Source organism: Gorilla gorilla, chromosome X (genome assembly GCF_029281585.2).
Source record: "Gorilla gorilla gorilla isolate KB3781 chromosome X, NHGRI_mGorGor1-v2.1_pri, whole genome shotgun sequence".
NCBI classification, from domain to species: Eukaryota; Metazoa; Chordata; class Mammalia; order Primates; family Hominidae; genus Gorilla; species Gorilla gorilla.
In genome coordinates this window covers 13,160,311-13,183,801 of record NC_073247.2, presented here as the reverse complement: position 1 = coordinate 13,183,801, position 23,491 = coordinate 13,160,311, and the positions used below count along the sequence as shown (strand labels likewise).

Below are 23,491 nucleotides of genomic sequence, written 5' to 3'. Positions count from 1 at the left end.
GAACACTTAGGTTCATTCCACAATTTTGCTATTGTGAATTGAGGTGCAATAAAAATGTAAGCATAGGCATCTTTTTCGATAATTTCTTTTCCTTTGCATAGATAATCATTAGTGGAGTTGCTGGGTCAAAGGGTAGATCTATTTTTAGTCCTTTGGGAAATCTACATACTGTTTCCTATAGAGGTTGTACAATTTACTTCTCACCAACAGTGTATAAGCATTCCCTTCTCTCTGTACTCTTGCCAACATGCGTCTGTTGTTTTTGGAAGTCAGTGTTTTTCTACAAGACCTTCATATTGGCTATAAATAAAAGTGATACCTTGGAAGAGATTCTCTTTCTGGACAGCCAGAGAGGGAAATGGGAATGATCAGGAAACATACCGGGATTATAAGAGAGCTTCATTATTTTGGTGTGGCTTGAGTCTGTAAATGGAGTAGCCTCTTGGCGGAACAAAATTTCCTCCAATTGTAATGGTAGTTGCCAGAGGCAATAACAGTGAAAGAGCCATTTAAAAAGTCAAAACCAGAGGAATAATTTGACTAGAACCTTCAATGGTTTTGAGTCACTATGGCAGACAGCTCAATTATCTTATCTCTGCCGTGAAAAGCTGTCTTTTTCTTGTACTTACATCTCTTGAACAGAATCTCACGTAAAACATGCCCTAATTACATGGTCCCTATTAGACACTACACCAGGGAGTGCTTGGCTTTGATGGTGCCCAGATTGTCTGAAGTCTGCAGAAATCCACTGCAGGCAGAGGCATTTGGGTGGACCATGTTCCCAAGATTATCACTTTGTCAAATATGGCTCTTGGGAGAGCAAATTTGCATGTAGGGTATTCTGAGGAACAAGTGTCGTACTGCCATCCTAAGGGTCCCTTATGGCAATGCCTGAGTTATGTGTAATTACAACAGCCATGGGTCTAGAGCTTAAGCCTCCTGCTTCCATGGAACCAATGCATTCAAAGGTTGTAAGGCACCTTTGAGATTTTCTAGGCTGGCTACCAAGTCCTATGTAGGAGAAAGATGAAGTCTAACAAAGCCAGGTGATTTTCAGCCACACAATGTGTAACTTGATCTAGGGTCAGGTTATTTAGCCTCCTACTACACCAAATTTTAGAATACAATTTTTATTAGGTGGGATTTAGTTAATGTCACTGATGTATAAAAGTAAAAAGAACATGTTACAGATGTAAGATATGTAGATTATATATTTATCTGTATACATAAGAGAAATAGATGGACGGATGGATAGATAGACAGATGGATAACTAGAAGATAGAAAATTACACACATACATTCATAAATACATATATACATAGATGGATAGATAGATGATTGACAGAGAGAACAATATAGGTAAATGTAGATAGACGATAGATGATAGAAAGATAGACAATAGGTAGACAGATGTTAGATGGAATAGATGACAGATTAATGATAGGTAGATAGAATAGATAGATAATGAATAGATGATAGAAAGACAGATAGACAATAATAGGTAGGTAGATAGATGATAGATGGAATAGATAGATAGATGGTGGATAGATATATGGAATAGATGATAGATTACAGATGGAATGAACGGATAGATAGAATATAGTAATAGAATGCATCTACCTGAAAATACAAGAGAGAAGGAAAAGAGATTGGGAGTTTTTCCACTCTATAACTTTGGGGCAAAGAAAATAGCATTAATGAAAAAGCAAAGAACGGGAAAATAAAAAGTTTTTATTCAGAAACACCCTTCCAGCAAAAGAGAATGTAGGGCAAGCAAAATATTAAGTATTTCATACTCACTTGTGTAGGCCATGGGAACTATTATGAAAAGGTGGATGTTGCATGTTTCAGTATATTTTTTGTTTTGTTTTGTTTTTGAGATGGACTCTCGCTGTGTTGCCCAGGCTGGAGTGCAATGGAGAGGTCTCAGCTCACTGCAACCTCCGCCTCCTGGGTTCAAGCAATTCTCCTGTCTCAGCCTCCCGAGTAGCTGAGATTACAGGTGCATGCCGCCATGCCTGGCTAATTTTTTGTACTTCAGTAAAGATGGGGTTTCACTGTTTTGCCCAGGCTAGTCTTGAACCCCTGAGCTCAGGCAATCCACCTGCCTTGGCCTCCCAAAGTGCTGAGATTACAGGTGTGAGCCACCACGCCCGACCTCAGTACACTTTTAATATACACAGAGCTTTGCCACATTTTGGAGGGTTACCTACTATTGCAATTTCTGGATTTTTATTTCATTTTTTATGTTTGTGTCTCTCCATTTTAGTTTAATGTAATGCAATTCAATAGATTTTCTCATTAAAATAAAATCTCGGCCTCTCTCCATTGCATAGGATGAAGCAGGCATGATGTAGGGCAAGCTCACTGGCTGGATTCAGACCCTTGAAGGAGGCCGGGCGCGGTGGCTCATGCCTGTAATCCCAGCACTTTGGGAGGCTGAGGTGGGCGGATCACTTGAGGTCAGGCGTTTGAGACCAGCCTGGCCAACATGGTGAAACTCTGTCTCTATCAAAAAACCCCCAAAAATGAAAATACAAAAATTAACTGAGTGTGGTGGTGTGTGCCTGTAGTCCCAGCTACTTGGGAGGTTGAGGTGGGAGAATCCCTTGAACCTGGGAGGTGGAGGTTACAGTGAGCCGGGATCACGCCACTGCACTCCAGATTGTGTGACAGATACCCTGTCTCAAAAAAAAAAAAAACAAAACAAAACCCAAAACAGACCCTTGAGAAGTGAGCATTTTGCAGTATTCCATTTGGGAGCTGGCTATTCTGCTTCCTCCTAACATCCCAAAGGACACAGGATGGCCTGAGCTCCCAGGTACCCTGGGTTTCCCAGTAAGAATTCCAGGGGTGGTGAGAGAAATGCAAATTGTCTCTGCAGAGCAGCAGACCCCAGAGCTTAAAGGCTTCTCTCTCTGTTCACAGATTGCTGCATGGAGACGAGAGGAAATAAGAGGGTGAACAGATCTCCTGCTACTGCACATGCTACTTTTGGTTTCCCAGCTGGTGTTTGAAGGCTGTGCAAGGTGTTGGTTTGCAGGATGATGGAGACCCAGATCATTGTGAATCCATGACCGTGTGGCCGTTCGCATCGACTCAGCCTTACTGCAGATACTAACCTTCATTCCCCTCTCCAGCTATGCACTGGTTTTCTGCATACCACTTGGAATTTATGTTGGCTCTGAGTCATCTGACTCTCACATGAGAAAGAACCAAATAATGACCTGTTATTTTAAAAGAAAGTGTCTGCATATGGCTTCTTGTCTGCCGAATGTTGCACATTAGGCCTTTTTTATTGAGTTTCAAATAAACCCCTGAATTAATTCTGCAGGCAAAGGCATTGATGTTAGCACCATTTGATCACTTGAATGCACGTCATAACAGCATTTTAACGTGCTTACAGCAAGGGGGATGAGACCATATCGAGGATGCACTTGGTCGTTATTAAGGTCGAAAACACCAAGATAGCTGGGTGCGGTGGCTCAGGCCTGTAATCCCAGCACTTTGGGAGGCCGAGGTTGAAGGAAGAGAAAGACCCTCTCATATTATTTTATATTGTTTTATATTCAGTACCTGTTTTAAGCAAAAACAGCAAGGAAGTAAAACCAAAGACAGGCAGCTCGGCGCCAGGCCTGAAACCAGGCCTGGGCCTGCCTGGCCTACACCCAGTAGTTAAAAATCAACTCATGACTTAGAAACCGATGTTATTCATAGATTCCAGACATTGTATAGAAGAACATTGTGAAACTCCCTGCCCTGTTCTGTTTCTCTCTGACCACCGGTGCATGCAGCCCCTGTCACGTACCCCCCGCTTGCTCAAATCAATCACGACCCTTTCATGTGAAATCTTCAATGTTGTGAGTCCTTAAAAGGGACAGAAATTGTGCACTCGGGGAGCTCGGATTTTAAGGCAGTAGCTTGCCGATGCTCCCAGCTGAATAAAGCCCTTCCTTCTACAACTCGGGGTCTGAGAGGTTTTGTCTGCGGCTCATCCTGCTACAAGGTGGGTGGATCACTTGAGTCCAGGAGTTTGAGACTAGCCTGGCCAACATGGTGAAACCCTGTCTCTACAAAAATACAAAAATTAGCCAGGTGTTGTGTTGTGTACCTGTAGTCCCATACTCAAGAGGCTAAGGTGGGTGGATCTCTGGAGCTTGGGAAGTCAAGGCTGCAGTGAGTGGAGATCATGCCACTGCACTCCAGCCTGGGTGACTGAGCGAGACTCTGCCTCAAAAATAAAAATAAAAAAAAAAAGAAGAAGAAAAGAAATGTACAATAGATTATTGTAAACTACAGTCACTTGCTGATCTATTGAACACTATGTCTTTTTTCTCTTATCGAAGTGTATATTTGCAAAGCGGGAGGATTTCTTGAGCTCAGGAGCTCGAGACCTGCCTGGGCAACCTAGTGAGACCCTGTCTCTACAAAAAAAACACAAAAGCCAGCCTGGCATGGTGGCATGCACCTGTGGTCCTAGCTACTGGGGAGGCTGAGGTAGGAGGATTGCTTGAGCCCAGGAGTTCAAGGTTACTGTGAGCTATGATCGCACCACTGTACTTCAGTCTGGCAACAGAGCAGAATCCTGTCTCCAAAAAAACAAAACAAAAAACCAAAAAAACTTAAGATATTTGCATCCATTAATCAAACTAGTTTTATCTCCCTTCTCTGCTCCCTTCCCAGCCTCTGGTAGCCACCAATCTACTCTCTGTCTCCATGAGATCCAGGTTTTAAGCTCCCACATGTGAGTGAGAACACGCAGTATTTTTCTTCTGTGCCTGGCTTATTTCACTTAACATAATGACCTCCAGTTCCATCCATCAGGCCTCCTTTTTTCACGGAGGATTTATTTTAGGAAACTTGCAATTGTGAGTTCTTTCTCTACCTCTTTGAGAGGCAAATCTTCTCCCAAATTTTCTTCTAGCCTCTTCCTAGTTTTGCAACCCAGGAATGCCTTTCTCAAGACTTCAGAGCCATCCCTTTAAAATGCAATTATTGAAGGAGATGATACATCTGTGTCTCAGTTTTTGTAGAAGGGCAGATTCCTAGTTTTGAAAAATTCCAATGAGCCAACGCAGATAGCTTTACAGCATTTCCTAACCTCTTTCTGATGTCTCCAGTTCCTTCTCAGCATCTCACCCCGGCACTTAAAAACTCTCCAGCCTTTTGTTTCAACAAAGTTAAGCTCCTCTCTTCCGTATCGCAGTAGTCCTGACTGAGTCCTTCCTTGAAGGTTTAACTTGTCTGGTGCAATTTTTTCTTTGACAATGTCCAGATCAAATGATCCCATAAAAACATCGAGTGTGATTTTAGCCTGAGAAGGGGGAGGGTGAGAAGACAGATTGGGAGGCAGCTGTGTAGGCAGGGGACTTGGCCACTCCCTAAACCTCTCCCAGTCTCATCTGTAAATGGAGTGTATAGGCAGCAGTGCTTCTCCCCCAAGGCTGGGGCGATGGAATCAGTTAGACTATTGAGGGCATCTGCGTCAGGGTTAGTCCTCAGCGTATGGTGGCCAATGGGTTTCTTTTGGTTGACTGTTGACAATGCGTTTGTTGAATGGCAGCCTGCACTAGGCAACGCTGAAGCCACAGAAGACACCGTAGTGGGAAAACCAGCATGAGCCGCTGCCCCCAAGGAACCTCGAAGCCCAGGCAGAGGACCAGCCATCCCAGCCCGCAGGTAAAGTGTGTCACCTGTCAGGTGGGCTTGGGGTGAGCGGGTGGGGGAAGTGTGTGTGCAAAGGGGCTGTGTGTATGTGTGTGAGCACGAGTGTGATGGCTAGTGTGACTGCATGTGAGGGAGTGTGAACAAGCGTGCGAGGGTGTGTGTGCAAGTGCGTACGCATATGAGAATATGTGTCTGTGGATGAGTGCATTTGAAAGCCTGCGTGTGTGTGTGTGTGTGGGGGGGGGGGTCATGAGGGTAAGTTAGTGACTGAATGCGCAGGATGTATGAGTGTGTATGGAACACTGTCAGTGTGTGTGTGGCAAGTGTGTAGGTGTGTGAGGACAGGCAGAAGTGTGTCAGTGTTGTGATGATGGAAATATGAATGAGCGTATGAGTGTGCAAAAAGGTATGGAGTGAATGTGCATGGAAGTGTGTGTGTAAACTATGAAGGCATGTAGTATGTCAGTATGTGAGTGTGCAGTGCATGTGTGTGGGAGGGTGAGCGTGTGAGTGTGACTGCTTGTGGGTGTGTTTATGAGTGTGTGCCAGTGGGTATGAGTGTGAGAGCATGTAAAAGTGTGTGTGTAGTGTGACAGTGTGTGTGTACTGTGACATTGTGTGGCTGTGTCAGTGTTTATGAATGACAGCATGTGAAAGTATGCATGTGTATGTGGGTGCATACATGTAAGTGTATGAGTGTGCGTGTGATGGTGTAAGTGTAGGGTTGTGATGCACGAGTGTGAGTGTGGCTGTGTTTTTCAGTATATGACTGTGTATGTGTATTGGGTGTGGACCTGAGTGTGCTAGTGTGCAAGGGCAAGTGTAAAGGGCATGAGAATGCAAGTGTGTGTACATGAATGAGTGGGAGTGTGTGCATGGGAGTGAGTGCATGTGCCTGTGTGAGTGCACTCTCAGAATCGTGGAAGGGTGCAAGCCTCCCCCACTAACTCCTGTCCCCTGCTGAAATCATCTTTCCCACCTCCTTCCCTGCCATCCCTACGGTGTAACCCATAAGAGTGCTGGGTTTCCTTCCCGGCACTCTGCCCTCTCCCCATTTCAGGCATCCCTGCACACCCGTTCTGTACAAGAAGGAGGTACCTCTTCTCTGCATCCGTAGGTTCTGCACTCCAGGGGTAGCTCCCCACAGCTGGTCCACAGACCATCACCCACCCCCCAATTGCCACCCAGAGGGATGAGAGGGTTTACAACAGTGGGGACAGCTGGTGCTAGCCCCTAACCCTACTAAACTTCCATAGAGACCCTTACAGGGCTTTTCCATTGGGAAAAGTTGGGGAAAATCCAGGAACATTCAGAAGTGCAGTGACACCATGTCTTGGATGGCTTAGGAGGGATGCCGTTTATCCCGGGAGACAGGATTGAGTGCTAGAAGGCTGGGCAGGGGGCTGTTTGAATAGCTGAGGTGAGAAAGTGGGGGAAAAAGTGACATAGTAGATAAAATACAAGGTAAAATAAAGTATAGCCATCTGAAGAAACAATGTTGGACTATATTGGGCAGATTTAAAGATTATGTGTGGGCAGTCATGTTATCTACCATGCCTCCCACTTTAAATTCATGTTTTCTTAGAATGTTATTATTCTAACATATATTTAACTATTTCAAAGCATAGAATTCGGTGGCATTTAGTACACAGCATGCATAATATTGTACAACCATCATCTCCATCTCCCTGAACATTTTTATCACCCTCAAAAAAGAATATCACCCCCATATTCATCAAGCAAAAGTTAATTATTAAAAAAAAAAAGGCATCAGAATTTTGAGCCCTAGTCCACACTTTTTGTTTTGTTTGTTTTTTGTTTTTTATTTTTTGAGACAGAGTGTCGCTCTCTCATCCAGGCTGGGGTGCAGTGGCGTGATCTCGGCTCCCTCCAACCTCCGCCTCCCGGGTTCAAGCGATTCTCGTGCCTCAGCCTCCTGAGTAGCTGGGACTACAGGCGCCCGCCAACATCCCGGCTAATTTTTGTATTTTCAGTAGATACGGGGTTTTACCATGTTGGCCAGGCTGTTCTTGAACTCCTGACCTGAAGGGACCCACCCGCCTCGGCCTCCCAAAGTGCTAAGATTACAGGCATGAGCCACCACGCCCGGCCCACACTTATTTTTGAAAAGCAATTCTTGATTTCATTTATTTTAAAAGGATCCTCTCTCTTCCCTCTGTTATGGTGATTTTTTTGTGTGGCTTAAATAGTAAATTGAACCCACTAGATGGCACCAAACACTAGCATTTAAAAAAAAAAAACCAACAACTCAGAAATCAATGATTTTTGACACAATCTACTGTTCTTTCTTAGACCTTCATGTGAGGTCTAGCTGAGGGGTGAAAATGCATGAATGGCAATGTTTTTGCAATGGAAGGAGCTATCTGGTGCAGAGAACCCAACTATGTAATTATTATTGCATCATAGGTCAACCAGGTGTGCTTAGAATGTGAGAAAAATACAATTTCCCCTTCATTTCCAGGTGAGGTCAACCAAAGGTGAGTGAAACTGGCTTAGTCACCTGCTTGGGGCACTTCCAAGGTAAATGCTGCAGGCTCCCAGAGGAGAAAATCAAATGCACAGGGATAATGAGACTGTGCAAATTTTTAAAAAATTTCATAATCCCAGTGGAATAGCTTATTTATTTATTTATTTTTACAATGGAGGTATTTACCTGTCTGAGCTATTATGAATAAAAATGCATGGTGTCAGTGGACACGTCTTTGTCTATAGGCTATTTCTATTTTTTTTTTTCTTGGTTACATGTTTAGGTTCATATGCTGCACTGTTTTTCAAAAGTTGTCGTTTCACTTTGCACCTGAGAATGTAGGAGGGTTGTAGTTGCTTTATATTTAGTGCTTGTTATTGTCAAGCTTGAAAATGTTATTTATGCTCGTGGTCATGTAGGGATATCTCATTGTGTCTTTAATTTGCAGTGCTCTGATCACTAATAATGATGGTATTTTTGTTTATATACATATTGGCTCCGTGTGTGTGAGTGTGTGTGTATTATTTTTCTGTGAAGTATTTGTTCATATATTTTGTCAGTAGTCTGTTGAGTTGCTTGTCTTTTGTAATTGAGTTGTTTATATATTCTGAATATATATTTTATGTAATGTTTTTTCCCAGTATGCAGCTTATCTTTTCTTTTATTAATGATGTTGTTTAAAGATAATTTTGAATTTTGATAAAGTCCACTTCATCCATTTTTAAAAATATTATGATTCATGCTTTTTGTGTCCTATCTAAACAACCTTTTCTTTTCTTTTCTTTTTTTTTTTTTTTTTTGCAACCTCCACCTCCTGGGTTCAAGCAATTCTCCTGCCTCAGCCTCCCAAGGAGCTGGGATTACAGGTGCATGCCACCAGGCCAGGCTAATTTTTTTTTTTTTTTTGCATTTTTTTGTAGAGATGGGGTTTCATCATTGTTGGCCAGGCTGTTCTCAAACTCCTGACCTCAAGTAATCTGCCTGCCTCGGCCTCCCAGATTGCTGGGATTACAAGCATGAGCCACCATGCCCAGCCCTGAAAAATCTTTTCTATACCAAGTTCAAGAAGAGTTGTTCATGTGTTTTCACCTAGATGCTTAATAGTTCAGCTTTTTCATTTACGTCTATGATACATTTTGATAAAACCTTCTAAATAGTGAAAAAAGGGTTTTTTTTAAATTCCTAAAAGAATACTCAGTTATTCTTACACCATTTCTTGAAAAGCTTATTATTTCCACATTGAGTCAATTGACCATGGATGTGTGGTTCTATCTTATATCATTGTTTTCCCTGTCTGTCCTACTGCCTGTGACACATGACATTGATACTGTTGCCTTCTAGTAAATCTTGAACTTAAGAAGCATATGTGCTCTAATTTTGTTGTTCTTTATCTAAATTACTTTGCTATTCTAGGTCCTTGGCATTTGCAGGTAAATTTTGGAGTTAGCTTGTCAATATAAAAAAAATCCTAATGAAACATTGATTGGCATTTCATTGAATCAGTAGATCAAGTAAGAGGAAATTATCAGCTTAACAATGCCAATACTTTCAAATAATAGAAATGATATATCTCTCTGTGTATTGGTCTTCATAAATTTCTCTCATCAACATATATATTTAAAAACTTTCAGTGTTCAGGTGTTGCATAAATTTGCTAAATCTGTCTCTCAGTACTACTTGCTATTGTAAATGACATTTAAAATAATTTGTTTTCCAACTTTTTGTTACTGGTATAATTTAATTTTTTTTTTTTTTTTTTGAGATGGAGTCTTGCTCTGTTGCCCAGGCTGGAGTGCAGTGGCGCAATCTCGGCTCACTGCAAGCTCTGCTTCCCGGGTTCACGCCATTCTCCTGCCTCAGCATCCTGAGTAGCTGGGACTGCAGGTGCCCACCACCATGCCCGGCTAATTATTTTGTATTTTCAGTAGAGATGGGGTTTCACCGTGTTAGCCAGGATGGTCTTGATCTCCTGACCTCATTATCTGCCCACCTTGGCCTCCCAAAGTGCTGGAATTACAGGCTTGAGCCATCGAGCCCAGCCTAATTTAATTTTTAAAATAAGCCATGTATTCTGTGACCTTCTAAATCCATTTATTATTCTGGTAGCTTTTCTGCAGATGCTAGAGAATTTTCTACATGCAAGATCATGTCATTATGAATAAAAACTATTTTACTTCATTCCAATATATGCCTTTCCTTCCCTCCCTCCCTGCCTCCGTCCCTTCCTCTCTCCTTTCTTTCTTTCCTTCCTTCCTTCCTTCCACTGAATAGGATTCCCAGTACTATCTTTAACCTTTTTGTTTTGCCCAAAAAGCTAGGCAGCTGCACCCTGCATTCGTGTTTCATCCTTGGTTTGCCTCAGTCATGAGGTGCTTCCTACAAATATGGCTGTCTCTGTGATTTCTCATTCAACACCATTTTCTCTAAATGTTGAATTTAGACTGGTTGCAGAGGAGCTCTTACCATGAGTCTATAGCACACTTTCCTCATTATTGCCAACAAGAAATATTTGTCTTGGACTTCTGGTTTCTCCTTCCATGGAGAACTGATTTTTCCTGGATATTAGAATTTGCAGCCAGGGTTATTTTCTCTGTCTCTTTCCACAGCCTTGTGTGGCTTCTACTGCTTGTGATTCTGAATATCTTCTATCTCTTATTCTCATAAAGAGGAAGGCAGTGTTTCTGTTTTTCACCTTTATTGTGTTTTTTGAAATGATTTCCAAGTAGAGGAGAGTTCAAGATGGACTTTATTACACCATTTCTAACCAGAAATATTTCTCTTAAATAAGCATTTTAGTAACAAGGTCTTGAGTCAGCTAGGAATAGTGGGTGAAGATGTAAAAATACTTACACTGTTTCCATTTAGCAATGGGGCTGACTTGGTGACATAAGAGGATTTCTTGGTAAAGAAGAAGAAAATCAGAAAGGTTATATTTGTGAATTTCATATGTTAACCAGCTCTTTGTAACTTTTAGTAATGTATGTTAATGTTTAAGCATAAAATATAGCTATTTTAAGGATCAGGAATTTTGGAACTAGCTTTCTTCCTGAATTGTAGTAAAAATCAACTATTTATGGAATGGGAAACTTTGTCTAAATCAAAAAAGGAAAAGAAAAATCAGCAATTTAAAACTAAAATAGTATTATTTTTGCCTCTTTTCAGTGATTTCTGGTCTCTTTTTGTAACTTTAAAAAATTGGACTGTCACATCTGTGCTATTATATAATGCTGGTCGATTCTTTGAATAGTTTTTAGGATCAAATTGAGAACTTACATTTTATGGAAAGTCTATTCCAAACTCTTCGTAAGTGCAAAAGCAATGGAGAATAGAAATCATCATAACAGGACATTAAAATTATATTAATTTTCTGTTAAGTACTGAGTTTATGTTCTGTCTATGTTGAAATAATATTTCTAAAATGAAAAATAAATAGTTTCAGGCCATTTTTGTTTGCATTAAGCATGAGAACCTACTCTGTCTTACACATTTTGAGGGAAAAAATTGCTTCCGCTGGCAAGCATTAGAAATGTGAACATTAAATTATTTATATTCAGTGGGGGTACAGTTGAATAATGCACATTATATGGGATCATTTAAAAGTAAATGGAAAACATTATCTGAATCCAAATATACAAATATATGCAAGTGGCATGCTATTGTGGTTCGGTTAAATAAACGCCCTTAGGAATTTTAAGAAAACGTGGGTTGCCAAATCAATTTGTGTTTGAACATTGAAAAGAACATAATAAGACCTAGAAGAGGGGGCATAGTTTTTTCACGTTTTCAGAGTTGTGTTTTCTTTTAGTTTGGTTATGTATAAATTAAGATTGTGTCTTGAAGAGAGGCTATTATAAGTGTGTGTGGGGAGTGCGGTGGGTGGTGTGGGGTGGGACACTCCCCATGGACTAATTTAGAGTTTAAAAATAAGGCAACATTTCCTCCCATTATTTTGGTCCATTTTTAAAGTTTTTATGCATTTTTAAATTTAATTATATTTATTCTTCTGTTTGCCAGGCACCATGCGAGGTGCCGAGGATGCAAAATTGAATAGAGTCTTCCATTACGAGATTTCGAAACTAAAGAACACAGCAGGCAGACAGACAAATGAAAAGTCAGCAATGGCTGAATGGTGATGTGTGTAAAGCACACATGTGATGTGTGATTGCTTGCAGACCATGGAGATTTGCATGCAATACCCAGAAAGCCCATAGAAATAAAAGGACCTGTGAAATGGAGTCACGCGTTTTCTTTATTTTTTACGTGTTATTTATTTCTTTGGTATTTCCAATACTCTCTCCTTCATGATTTTGCTTATTGCACTCTCTCCTTTTCATTCCTTCCTCCCTCCCTCCCCTCCTTGCTCCCTCCACGCCTTTCTCTCTCTCTCTCTCCCCCACCCCTTGTCTATCTTTGTACATACACATAGGGAAGCATGCATAAAACATATAATGGATTGAGTTTAAAGAATACTTTATAAAATTAATATCCATTACCCAGGTTGAAAAACAAAACAAAAAACGCCAACCCAATAATGAGATGTCCAGTCATTCTATCTTTTGTATTGTTTTATTGTCTATGTAAATATCCCTCAACAATACATTGTTTAGTTTTGCCTGTTTTTGAACTTCATGTAAATGGTATCATAGGGCATATAGTTTTGTCTGACTTGGTTCTCTCACTATTATGATTTTGAAATGCATTCATGTCGATACATGTACACGGAGGTTATTCATATTCACTGCAGTTTTATTGTGTGAATCTACCCTATTTTATTCATCGAGTCCAATGTTGATGAGTGCATAGGTTGTTTTCAGTATTCTCTGGTCATGGACATTGTGGGTATGAATATTTGCTCATGGGCTTTGGCATTTTTTTTTTTTTAATTGCAAGGCCCTAGAGAATGAGCATGTTCGAGTTTACTAGAAAATTCTCACTGATTCCAAGGTGGTTGCGGGACTATTTTATTCTCACCAAAAAAATGTATATGAGAACTTGACTGCTTTCTATTCATACCAATACTTGGTGCAGCCAGACTATTAATTTTTGCCATCTGTTGGCAAGCAATTTTTTAAAAAATTTGCATTTTTCTCATTATTATTGAGGTTAAGCATTGTTTTATAGATAGTCTGGCCACTGTTTATTCAGTCTCTCAATAAGTGGGTGTGTTCAAGTTTGTGGATGTTATGACAAAGCAATTTATAACTCATACAGATACTTTTTAACATTTCCGCTTCCTTAAGTGGTCAAGAGATATATCATTATGCTTTTTAATAATTTGTATAAGTTTAAGAGGTACAGGTGCAATTTTGTTATAGATATATTACCTACTGCCTTCTGGGCTTTCAATGTATCCATCACCTGAATAATGCACATTGTACTCATGACAGAAATTCTCATCCCTCACCCCCTCCCACTCTCCCACCCTTTGGAGTCTCCAATGTCTGTTTTTCCACTCTCTATATCCATGAGTGTGCATTCTTTAGCTCCCACTTACAAATGAGCACGTCTGGCATTTCACTTTCTAAGTTATTTTACTTAAGATAATAGCCTTCAGTTCCATCCATGTTATTGCAAAAGTCATGGTTTCATTTATTTTTATGGCTGAATAGTAGTCCACTGTGTAGATATACCACATTTTCTTTTTCAATTTTTTTATTCTTATAGATTTATTTTATTTATTTTATTTTATTATTATTATTTTTGTTGGATATGAAGTCTCATTCTGTTGCCCAGGCTGGAGTGCAGTGGCACGATCTCGGCTCACTGCAACCTCTACCTCCTGGGTTCAAGCAATCCTCCTGCCTCAGTCTCCAGAATAGCTGGGACTACAGGCATGAGCCACCATACCTGGCTAGTTTTGTATTTTTAGTAGAGATGGGGTTTCACCATGTTGACCAGACTGGTCTCAAACTCCTGACTTCAGGTGATCCACCTGCCTCAGCCTCCCAAACTACTGAGATTATAGGCGTGAGCCACTGCCCAGCTTGGCCTATGCTTTTTGACCAGCAACAACAGCCAATGATTTCAAGCCTTAGACGGGGTGACCTGCTCCACTCCAAGGAAAACTTCCTCTTTCTGCCTGGCCAGTATTAAATCAAACAATAGCCCTCAGCAATTTAATGGGCAAATCACTCCTCTGCCACTAGCCAGGGGATCCGCATTTATCATTTGAGAGATCAGCCGTTATTCTGTTCTTGGAACAACTCAAATTTTCTAAAACACAGAAGGCTCTCCGTATACCATCCCAAAGCCACCTGTCAATTGGGTTAACTGGTTAAGTGTCTTCTCTATTTCTTCTTTCCTGGCTGGCCCTAGCCAAGTGTCTTCTCAAACAATCGATTAGTGAAGTGTAAATATAAGTCATTCAACTGACCCTTTCCATTGCCTTTTGAGAATATCTTTTTAGAGTATGCAGATGGAGTTTGAAAATAGTCAACTGAAGTTTCTGTTGCTATGAGGAAGAATATAAAAGGACAATGTCAAAGCTTCATTTTCTTATTCTTTCTGATCCATTGGTTAAAAATTATCTTTTGAAAATCATTTTTCAATTCCCTAACAGCATCGTAAATCTTACTTACTGTATCTTGTATAACAGCCACTCATGTCCAGGCATGGTGACTCATGCCTGTACTCCCAGCACTTTGGGAGGCTGAGGCAGGAGGATGGCTTTAGGCCAGGAGCTCAAGACCAGCCTGGGCCACATAGTGAGATCCTATCTCTACAAAAAAATTTTTTAAAATTAGCCAGATATGGTGGTGTGTGCCTGTAGTCCCAGCTACTCAGGAGGCTGAGGTGGGAGGATCCCTTGAGCCTGGGAGTCCAGGGCTGCAGTGAGCTAAGATTGCACTGCTGCACTCCAGCCTGGGTGACAGTGTGAGACCCCGTACCTAAAAAACCAAACCAAACAAACAAACAAAACTCACTCAAAATGTTGCCAAAATCCAAATCAGTTTGGAAAGGGTGACGATTTGTATCTGTGGAGATGTTCAGTAATGCATTTAGTGAAGCAACAGTCTCGTGGAAAGAAGCTCAGGCATGAAAGAACACACTCTAGGTTCTGAAAGTGTTTCCAGAAGTCACAATTGTGTTCGATCAAGAAGAGCACCTATGAGTATACGGATAGCTCTAAGGAGATTACTTTGAAAGAGTAAGATTCTTTATCTGTGTACTTTCACAGACTTAAATAAAACACGTGCATTTTAGAATAGTCAGTGTTGCCCTTAAATATCATGCTTGGTACTCCCCAGTACTAATAGTTTCTGCGGCTCTATGTGCAGAAAACACAGGTCTTTAAAATGAAAGTTTTGGGGCCAGGTGCAGTGGCTCACACCCTTAATCCCAGCACTCTGGGAGGCTGAAGCAGCAGGATGACTTGAGCCCAGGAGCTCGAGAGCAGCCTGGGCAATATAGGGAGATCCTGTCTCTACAAAAAACATTTAAAAAATTAGCTGCATGTGGTGGTGCACACCTGTAGTCTCAGCTACAACTACATGGAGGCTGAGATGGGAGGATTGCTTGAGTCCAGGAGGTTGAGGCTGAAGTGAGCCATGATCGTACCACTGCCCCCCAGACAGAGCGATAGAGCAAGACCCTGTCTCAAAAAAAGGAAGTTTAAACAAATATATTTCTGCATTCTTTTTTTCATCTCATACTACCAAATGGCAAATGAAGACACTTCATTTTCTTTACTCAATCCTTCAATAAAAATATGCTGGAGAATCAGATGCCTTTGTGTTTGTCGTTGGTTTTTATTTGGGGGATAAATAAAGCATTCTTTATTTTCATTGCCCAAGAGTATTTTATGTATTGAATTTGCTTGAATTATTCTGAATTAATGACTTGCTTTTTTTATGTACAAATATGTTGATCATAGGTCTAAGCTGCGTAGTATAATTTTTTTCTGGCCCCCTAAAAATTCAAAAGTTTTAAGAATATTTTTATTTTTTCTTTATTATGAAAATAACATGAATGCCCTTTGGAATTGGTGATCTCCTGGGGAAGATAAAGTTATATACTTATAAATAAATAATAACTCAGGTTCAAGGATCACATAAACTTTCTACAGAGAAAATAGCACAAGAAGTCAACACAAGACAAAATTAAGCTGTATCTATAAAGTATCAAAAGTCACTAAGTGAAAAAAGCCAATTATGAATGTTTAATTGATGATTAAATTTTCATTTTTTAGCCTGTACACCTGGCTTGCTTTCTCATTCCACAAATTTGAGCAACTGTATATCTGTAGTACATAAATAACTGGGTGAGAAGCATAACTAGGCAATACAATATTATCTCCAACAATATTTTGGTTGTTTTGCCAAATAGAATGAGTGTATACTCATAGATCAATAATTTTTCTCTTTGAATTTAAAAGACATTCAAAGAAATTTAGATAGAGTGCATGAATAGAAGGCCTTGATATTTTCTCATTTTCCTACTTCTTGAGAACAACTTGTTAAATACTTGCACTATATTGACCTTTAAAGATGTGCCCCTTATGAGGGAGAAGTTTTTTTGTGTTTTTTTAGACAGGGTCTTGCTCTGTTGCTCAGGCTGGAGAGCAGCAGGGCAATCACAGCTCACTGCAGCCTCCACCTCCTGGGCTCAAATGATCCTCCTGCCTTAGCCTCCTGAGTAGCTGGGCCTGCAGACTGTGCTACCATGCCTGGCTAATTTATTTTATTTTATTTTATCTTATCTTATTTTATTTTATTTTATTTTTTGTAGAGGTGGGGTCTTTCTATGTTGTCCAGACTGGTCTCAAACTCCCAGGCTTAAGTGCTTCTCCAACCTCAGCCTCCCAGTGCTGGGATTACAGGCGTGAGTCACCGTGCCCTGCCTGGAAGAAGTTAGATCCAGAGTTCCTTCAGGGAGGAATCCTTCTTCATTTTAAAGTTCTGTTTTCCCTCATTCCAGAGCCATGTATTAAAAAAATTAACACATCATTTCGCCTTTTGATTACCTGATTCTTCTGTTTGTCCCTCAGAATACTTTACCAGACATATAACAATATATGGCAATAATTAGACTCCAACTATTTGCTATGAGAAACAAATGTATTCATTCACTGGTGTTTAATCTTGACATGAAAAGAAGTCAAAAACCATAATTTGAGCAGTTAACACATGATTTATTGTTAAAGGGAGAAAGTCTAACGTTGTAAATTATTTCTCACAGCAAACTTAAAATCCACATATGCTTAATCTTTTAAGAGTCAATGGCCGGGCGCAGTGGCTCACGCCTGTAATCCCAGCACTTTGGGAGGCCGAGGTGGGTGGATCACGACGTCAGGAGATGGAGATCATCCTGGCTAACATGGTGAAACCCCATCTCTACTAAAAATACAAAAAATTAGCCGGGCATGGTGGCAGGCGCCTGTAGTCCCAGCTACTCCGGAGGCTGAGGCGGGAGAATGGCGTGAACCCGGGAGGCGGAGCTTGCAGTGAGCCGAGATCGCCCCACTGCACTCCAGCCTGGGCGACAGAGCGAGACTCCGTCTCAAAACAAAACAAACAAAAAAAAGAGTTAATCTTTTTCTTCCATTATTAAACATCAATGCACCTGAGCAATTTTTTTTTTTTTTTTTTTGAGACAGGTCCTCTCTTTGTCACCCAGGCTTGAATGCAGTGGCATGAGTATGGCTCACTGCAGCCTCAACCTTCTGGGCTGAATTGATCCTTCTGCCTTAGCCTCTCAAGTAGCTGTGACCACAGGCATGCACCACCACACCCGGCTAATTTAATTTTTTTTTTTTTTTTTTTTTTTTTGTAGAGATAGAGTCTTGCTATGTTACCCAGGCTGCTCTTGAACTTCTGGGCTCAAGTGATCCTCCTGCCTCAGCCTCCCAAAGTGCTGGGATACCAGGCATGAGCCACCATGCCCCGCCCGCCTGGGCCTTTCTGAAAAACATCCCAGTTTTTCAGGAGAACAAAGAGGGTTTTCTCATTCTACCAACAATAGAACTTCCCCGAAGAGAAGCGGGTGCGCTAGCAAGGTAGAAATGGTTCCAAATGATGGATGACTGCACACTTGGCATTGACAATGAGTCCTAGCCTTCTGAAAGCTGCCTTGGCAATAACATCTATCAGCAGAGAATGTTTCATGGAAAGACACTGGCCATGCGTCCCCTTTTCTGGTTCATAAAGAGTTCAGCATGAGAAACTATGAGTCAGAGAGACAGAAAAAAATATAGACACTTTCTTTTCCTGAGATGGAAATTTCATTGCTTAAATGATAAATAGACTTACAGAACAGCCAAAACGATGGTGTTTTAAAAGACATCAAAACTAAAGCCAATTCTCTTTTCTGAAGGAAACATGAGGTTGTAATATTTTAATGCGGCTGCTGGAATTGTGTGTGCAAGTGCTTATAGAAAGAGTGGGGACAGGACAATTTCTTAGGAAGTGGAAATTATGAAATTGAGTGAGTCCAGACCCTGTCAGCCCAAGTTCAGATTTGAAATGTGGTGTTCACATGCCACTTCATTAAGCTCTTTAAATACATTGAAATTAATGATGTAAGGTACATTTTGTTTAAAAACATGCTGTAAGCAGGGAAAAAAAAAATCAGAGGTGGTTACATAGATAACAAATGTTCTACATTGTAAATTTCTGGAAATTTGAAATCCATACAATGTGGCTCTTGCCTGTAATCCCAGCATTTTGGGAGGCCAAGGTTGAAGGATCATTTGAGGTCAGAAGTTCAAGACCAGCCTGGCCAACATGGTAAAACCCCATCTCTACTAAAAATACAAAAATTAGCTGGAGGTGGTGGCAGACACCTGTAATCCTAGCTACTCGGGAGGCTGAGGCAGGAGAATCATTTGAACCCAGGAGGCAGAGATTGCAGTGAACTGAGATCACACTACTGCACTCCAGCCTGGGCAACAGAACAAGACTCTATCTAAACAAACAAACAAACGAACAAAACAAAAAAACCCCAAACCCAACCAAAAAAATTGAAACACCAAAACACTGAGAATATATATATATATATATATATATATTTTTTTTTTTTTTTCCTATGAAACCAATGATGTATCACTTTGGGGTCTTTTACATTTCTTTTCCATCTGTTTTTCAACTTATAGTAATAATCGGATCATCTTTCATAATTCAGAGTCATAGAATTTGTTATTTCTGGACCTTTTTTGATATTGATTTGCAACGTCACAAAATTTCTCAGCTAGACTCTCAAAAACTGGCTATGAACATAGTATGATTCAAAATACATTTGCAGAATGCAGTTTCCATTTTTATGGTCCAAAACAATTTATTTGAAGGAAAGGGGACAAATTTGTAATTGAGATGGGATGGATGAGGGCTTTGTCAACTTTCTAGGATAATACTTCATTATGGAGAAATGCATTGCAATTTCTAATACAGACAAGTGTGATTTTCTGCATGTGTATCTTTTGTTATTTAAATGGAAGAGATATGGGGATTATTTCACATTTATGAATTTTTAAAATTCAGGCCACAATGATGAAAGCAAGCAAGCATGAGGACGTGACACACTGCCCCGAAACTTAGTGGCTAAAAAAAACAACTACTCATTGTTTAGCACAAGAGTGTCTCTGGTTTTGTAATTTGGACTGGGCTCAGCTGGGTGGCTCTTCTTTTCTTGCCTGGGCTCCCTCATGTATCTGTGGTCAGTTCACAGGTTGGCTGGGGGCTGGAGGGTCTAGGACAGACTCAGACAAGGTGACAACTCATTTCATCTCCTAGTGATTTGAATGAACTCCAGTAGTTTGGCTCTGATTTGTATATGTGGGACTTGGGCCGAGGTCCAAAGAGCTGAAACATGAAAGACCTTGTGAAGCCCAGGTTTAAAACTATCATGCTATCCCTTCCACTGCATGCTGTTGACTAAAGAAAAGACAATGCAGATTCACGGGGAGGGCTAATGCACTTCACTTGTTAACGGGAGGAGTGACAAAGTCGTCTTACATAGGGTGTGGACAGGGAGGGGCTATGGCAGGTGGCCTGTTTGCAATGAACCACAAATAGTAAAACATACTATTGTTGAGCTCTCTAAAAGTATATTATATTTCATCTAAAAAAATAAACAATCTAAGAGTAGTGTTGAAATCTCTCTAGAAAAGACCTTATAGCTAGATTTTTAGGCTTTCATATTGATTATGATGATACCAAAAAATTAAACTATTGGATTAACTTGGAAATTAACAAACAAAGCACAGTATAGCTTTTTTAATGGTGCGCTTCCATTATTCATTATATAAAGTATTTAAATCCAGGAACAGATAGTAGGGATTGTCAAACAGAAGCCCTTTAACTGAGAGCCATAGAGATGTGTCACTAAAGTATCACTTAACTCTAGCCCTTTAATAATGCACACTCACGTTTTTAAGGGAAAAGAGTGAAATAAAATACAGCATGTAACTTTCATATAAGGAGAGGGGGAGTATAGAAATAGATTTTAACTCAATCAATTCAAGAGTAGGCAGCAAAGAAGAAAATGAAGAGCGTTTGATACTACACCAAAACCCAACGAATGGCAGTTTTTTAAAGAAATTTTAGATTGCCATATGGAATCTGAAATCATTATCAATGAAATTTTCTTATTTTGTTAGATTAATATCAATAATTAACTACATTAATTATCTACTGCATTTTTGAGGGGCTCCTCCCACTCTGTCCTTCCAAATTCAGGCTTTCCTCGTGGGCCCTTCTTCAAGGTCTAAGTGGCAAAGAGGTCACTGAAGGAAGCTAAGTCCCCTCTTCCTCAGCGGTTCTAAAGGCCCCTTGGCTATGCCCGCTGGTCTTCCTAAGCCATAAGCTATGGCCTCGAGCCCTTGGGCTTCCCAGCCCAGCTTCCTCCTTTCCAAAATGAGGACAAACAGGAGTTAGAGGGCCTGAGAGCCGACGCCTCACCAACACACCCAGGACAGCCCCCTCTACTCTCCCATTTATTTTCTTGACAGCCAACACCCCACTTAGCCATACGGAGTCCCTAAGAGGCACAGGCGGGCCGATGACAACTGTTTAAATCCAGCGCCCACGTTCAGCTGGGATATTCTGACCCACTCAGGGCTGCTCCATAAAGCAGCGCGTGTCCGGATGCAAGCGCACCGAGAACTCGAAACCTCTCTGTCAAGCTGCCCATTCGGGGTTAAGTGCAAAGACAGAGGACAAAGGAAACGGATAAAGCGTCCGATACAAGAATTACCCATTTCAGAGGCACAAGACGAAGAGCACAGGAGGGGTCAGGACATGTTAGGATCCGTCCCCAGCGCTGCCGTCCTCGTCCCCACAGCGCCACGGGACACCTGTCCCCCACAGCCCAGCTGCTCCTGCAGCCCCTGGAGAAATCTGTACATTCCCTGCCGCTGGGCACACGGGGAGGCTGGCCTAGGGGAGGCCTGCAGGGGTCTTCGCACCCCGCGCCAGTGTCCCTGGGGCCGCTGCCAGGGAGGGAGCACGAGGTCCCCCAGGCGAGGTGACCCGCAGGAGGTTTTGTGACGTCGGACGGCCCAGGCCCCCGAGTGCTGTCTGTGCTGGGGGTGGAGGGTGGTCTCCGAGAGGAGCCGTCGGCATTTCAGGTTAGGCACCCGGCCGGTCGGGGGTACTTGCCTGGGCTGGGGGACTGGGGGGTGCGCTCCACCCGGGAAGACCCGGGGCGCAGGTGCAGCCCCGCACGGGGACTCCGAGCCGAAGTAGCGGGTCAGGGCCCTCCCCAGGAGGTCGGCACCCAGGGCCCTTTGTCCTACTACAACGTCCCGGCCACGCCGCGCGCCCCTGTGGGCCCAGTCCCCGCTCGCACTCACTCACCCACGGTGGCCAGCGTGTCAAAGTCCTGCAGGCTGTACGCAGGCGGCTCCGGCGACAGCGCCTCAGGGCTGGGGCAGAGCGCGGGCGCCCCGTCGGGGGTCTCCTCCGCCACCTTGCGGGAGTCGCTCTCCGCCGCGGCCGCCTGGGCCAGCCCGGGCGCCTCCATGGGGACGCACTCAGGTCCGGGGCACCGGGCCAGGCCGGAGGGCTCGGGGAGCCGGGCCTCCCGGGACGCAGCCTCGGAGGGCGGCGCGGCGGCGGCATCAACAGAGGCTCCCCATGCGCGCTCTCGCCTCCTGGTGCGCGGTCCGGCGCGGCTGACGGAGCGACGGGGACAATGGCTGGGCGGCGCTCACGGCACAAGCAGCAACGGCCCCGAGTGGGAGCGGCCGCCGGCCTCGGGGGGCGGGCACCGAGTGCGGGACGGCTGCGGGGAAGGCGGGGGCCGCGGCCCGGGCTGGGGGGGCGAGGCGGGGGCCCTGCGCATTCCCGGTCTCGCGCCCGCCGCCTCCTCCAGCTCGGTAGCCGCGTGCGCGCTGTTGGGGCGGGCGGAAGCCGCCTGGGCGTGACCGCGCCTCTCCCCGCCCTAACCCGGCCGCGGGGCTGGGGGCGTCGCCTTCGCGCGCGCTCCGCCCCCGCCCCGACCCAGCCCAGGAGCCGGAGACCCGGGCGTGCGGCGCTGGGGAGGTGCCCACGCCCCCTCCGCGCCCGGGGCACCCCTGGGGTGGGACCCAGGCTGACTTCTCCTCGGGGACGCACTGGCGGGCCACCCGCGTCGCTGCACCCAAGCCCGGAAGATGGGGAGGCGAGGGGGCCCGGGGACAGGGAGCGCGTAGCTCAGCAGAAGTGAAGTTCAAAACTAAAAAGTGAAATTGGCGTTTGGGGAAGAGAGGGGCTCGGATTAGCCCGGCTAATTTTTGTATTTTCTCGGTAGAGACAGGGTTTCACCACGTTGGCCAGGCTGGTCTGGAACTCCTGAGCACAAGTGATCCGCCTGCCTCGTTCTCCCAAAGTGCTGGGACTACAGGTATAAGCCACCACGCCCAGCCTGTGATTGGCTTTAAGTCATAGAAAATAGGATTGCTCAGCTGGCAATCTGCATACAGATCCCCTCTGCCCACCCCCCAAAAAGTTCAGTACTCCTGCGGGTGCTTGTTTGGGACCTGAGAGAATTTGGAATGAGGGCGGATCCCCAAGAGGGGCTGCCGGGTCTTCGGGATGACTTCAGCGTCCTGGTTTTGCTGTAGGACTCTGGTGATTCTAGATTTCTACTTGGAAGGGGCGGGGAAGGGCGGGCTCGACCCTGTGCGTTTCTTTGCAGCTTCCTGTGGATCTAGAATTCTTTCCAAATAAACATTTCTTTAAAAAACTAGGGAAAGACAGATTTGAGAGATCGCCCGACCAAATGTAGTGCGTGAAACTTGATTGGTCACTGTTTCAAACACCCCGGCGACAACCCGATAAAGAATTGTGCAGACGCATTTCAATTTCAGAAACGCAAAGATTTTTTTTTCCTGGCTTAAGTGTGGCTCAGGCAATAGTTGGA

At 43.0% G+C, this 23,491-nt stretch overlaps 1 pseudogene; it reads right to left on the bottom strand.

Moving 5' to 3' along the window:
• Positions 1-22,410, bottom strand: part of LOC115933102 (zinc finger protein 839-like) — a 59,462-nt pseudogene extending 37,052 nt beyond the window's left edge.
• Positions 22,411-23,491: the final 1,081 nt, after the last annotated feature.